The sequence below is a fragment of the Mus caroli genome, chromosome 6, assembly GCF_900094665.2.
Source record: "Mus caroli chromosome 6, CAROLI_EIJ_v1.1, whole genome shotgun sequence".
NCBI classification, from domain to species: Eukaryota; Metazoa; Chordata; class Mammalia; order Rodentia; family Muridae; genus Mus; species Mus caroli.
Genome location: NC_034575.1, coordinates 44,004,960 through 44,008,611, shown reverse-complemented (window position 1 = coordinate 44,008,611; position 3,652 = coordinate 44,004,960). Strand labels below are relative to the sequence as shown.

Sequence of the window (3,652 nt, the reverse complement as noted above, 5' to 3'; positions counted from 1 at the left end):
TGAAGGTTAAGGTTTGAATGTCTCAAAAGACACTTGTGCCAAGAGCTCGGTCACCAGCATATGGTGCTATGGTTGGTGGTAAAAACTTTAGAGGGTAGAGCCCAGCAGGAAGGAGGAAGTTGTGTCATTAAGAGTTGCCTTGGGCCGGGCGTGGTGGCTCACGCCTTTAATCCCAGCACTCGGGAGGCAAAGGCAGGTGGATTTCTGAGTTCGAGGCCAGCCTAGTCTACAAAGTGAGTTCCAGGACAGCCAAGACTATACAGAGACACCCTGTCTCAAAAAAAGCAAAAGCAAAACCAAAAACAAACAAAAAAGAGTTGCCTTGGAATGTGATATTGAAACGTCAAGCTATGTCCTCTTTCTGGTTTGGGACTGCTATAGGTAGGCAGCTTTGCTCCTCTATAAACAACCCTGCCATGATAAACCACTTCCCCACAGACAAACACAATAGCAATATTATTTCTGCTTAATATGAGCAGAAATAGCTATTTTCTCGGTTACTGCTGCTGATGCTGTCATAGTTGCCTCAGACAGGGTCTCTCCATTCTGGGACTGGCTATGTAAATCATGGCTATGTAAATCAAGTTGGCCTCAAACACACACAGATGCACCTGCCTTTGCCTCCCCAGTGCTGCGATTAAGGCATGGATCACCATGTCTGGCAATCTTTCCTTTCAAATCGATTGTCTCGGATATTTTATTATAGCAAGAAAACAAGCCAAATAACATGGGGTGGGGAGTGTACCTAAGTTCATTGAAAAACTTTTGAAAGGTTTATCATTTTTAAGGCTTGTTCTATTTTAATGACTGATCTGTGAGGCCACAGCCAGGCCACTATGTACAGATACGAGGGAAGATTATTTCTTGGGCTCTTCCTCCTTAGATAGAGTCTTGGCCTCTTCCTTCTTGGCCCGGAGACATTTCCCCCTGGCACTTTAGTGCTTCCTTGGTCTTACACCTGCGAGCCTCAGCCTGGTCAGACAGGAGCTTCTGCTGGGCACTGTCTGCCTTCAGTTTGCGGATGTGCTCCTTGAAAACAGGCTTGTCTACTTGAATTCCTAGCCAGAGCAATTCGACAACATAAGGAGATCACGGGGATACAAATTGGAAAGGAAGAAGTCAAAATAGCACCATTTTCAGATGATATGATAGTATATATAAGTGATCCTGAAAATTCCACCAGAGAACTCCTAAACCTGATAAACAGCTTCCGTGCAGTAGCTGGATATAAAAGTAACTCAAAAAAATCAATTGCCTTTCCCTACACAAAGGATAAACGGGCTGAGAAAGAAATTAGGGAAACAGCACCCTTCACAATAGTCACAAATAATATAAAATACCTTGGTGTGACTCTAACTAAGGAAGTGAAAGATGTGTATGATAAGAACTTCACTTCAGCCGGGCGGTGGTGGCGCATTCCTTTAATCCCAGTACTTGGGAGGCAGAGGCAGGCGGATTTCTGAGTTCAAGGCCAGCCTGGTCTACAGAGTGAGTTCCAGGACAGCCAGAGCTACACAGAGAAACCCTGTCTCNAAAAAACAAAAAACAAACAAACAAACAAACAAACAAAAAGAACTTCACTTCAAGTCTCTGAAGAAAGAAATTGAAGAATATCTCAGAAGATGGAAGAATCTCCCATGCTCATGGATTGGCAGGATTAATATAGTCAAAATGACTATCCTGTCAAAAGCAATCTACAGATTCAATACAATCCCCATCAAAATTTCAACTCAATTCTTCACTGAGTTAGAAAGGACAATTTGCAAATTCATCTGGAATAATAAAAAACCTAGGATAGCAAAAACTGTTCTCAACAATAAAAGAACCTCTAGTGAAATCACCATGCCTGACCTCAAGCTGTCCTACAGAGGATGTGTGATAAAAACTGCATGGTATTGGTACAGTGACAGACAGATAGATCAATGGAATAGAATTGAAGACCCCAGAAATGAATCCACACACCTATGATCACAAGGGAGGTAAAACCTTCCAGTAGAAAAATTACAGCATTTTTAACAAATGGTGCTGGCATAACTGGCGGTTATCATGTAGAAGAATGGGAATTGATCCATTCTTATCTCCTTGTACAAAAGCTCAAGTCTAAGTGGATCAAAGAACTCCACATAAAATCAGAGACACTGAAATTTATAGAGGAGAAAGTGGGGAAACACCTCGAAGATATGGGCACAGGGAAAAAATTCCTAAACAGAGCAGCAATGGCTTGTGCTGTAAGACCAAGAATCAACAAATGGGACCTCAAAATTGCAAAGCTTCTGTAAGCCAAAAGACACTGTCAATAAGACAAAAAGGCCACCAACAGATTAGGAAAGGATTTTTACCAATCCTAAATCTGATAGGGGGCTAATATCCAATATCTACAAAGAGCTCAAGAAGCTGGACTCCAGAAATTCAAATAACCCCATTAAAAAATGGGGCACAGAGCTAAACAAAAAATTCTCAACTGAGGAATACCAAAGGGCTGAGAAGCACCTGAAAAAATATTCAACATCCTTAATCATCAGGGAAATGCAAATCAAAACAACCTTGAGATTCCACCTCACACCAGTCAGAATGGCTAAGATTAAAAATTCAGGTGACAGCAGATGCTGGCGAGGATGTGGAGAAAGAGGTACACTCCTCCATTGCTGGTGGGATTGCAAGCTGTTACAACCACTCTGGAAGTCAGTCTGGCAGTTCCTCAGAAAATTGGACATGGTACTACCGGAGCATCCAGCAATACCTCTCCTGAGCATATACCCAGAACATGTTCCAACATGTAATAAGGACACATGCTCCACTATGTTCATGGCAGCCTTATTTATAATAGCCAGAAGCTGGAAAGAACCCAGATGTCCAACAGAGGAATGGATACAGAAAATGTGGTACATTTACACAATGGCGTACTACTCAGCTATTAAAAACAATGAATTTATGAAATTCTTAGGCAAATGGATTTATCTGGAGGATATCATCCTTAGTGAGGTAACCCAATCACAAAAGAAGTCACTTGATATGCACTCATTGATAAGTGGATATTAGCCCAGAAACTTAGAATACCCAAGATACAATTTGCAAAAGATAAGAAAATCAAGAAGAAGGAAGACCAACATGTGATTACTTCATTCCTCCTTAGAATAGGGAACAAAATACCCAAGGAAGGAGTTACAGAGACAAAGTTTGGAGCTAAGAAGAAAGGATGGACCATCCAGAGACTGCCCCACCCAGGGATCCATCCCATAATCAGCTACCAAACCAAGACACTATTGTATATGCTAGCAAGATTTTGTTGAAAGGACTCTGATATAGCTGTCTCGTGTGAGGCTATGCCAAGTGCCTGACAAATACACAAGTGGATGTTCACAGTCATCTATAGGATGGAACACAGGGCCCCCAATGGAGGAGCTAGAGAAAGTACCCAAGGAGCTGAAGGGGTCTGCAACCCTATAGGGGGAACAACAATATGAAGTAACCAGTTCCCCCAGAGCTCGTGTCTCTAGCTGCATATGTAGCAGAAGATGGTCTAGTCAGCCATCATTGGGAAGAGAGGCCCCTAGGTCTTGCAAACTTTATATGCCCCAGTACAGGGGAATGCCAGAACCAAGAAGTGGGAGTGGGTGGGTAGGGGAGTAGGGGGGAGGGTATGGGGGACTTT

General features: G+C 42.6%; 1 pseudogene; it reads right to left on the bottom strand.

The window, feature by feature from the left end:
- Nucleotides 1-857: 857 nt before the first annotated feature.
- Nucleotides 858-3,652, bottom strand: part of LOC110295602 — a 13,194-nt pseudogene continuing 10,399 nt past the window's right edge.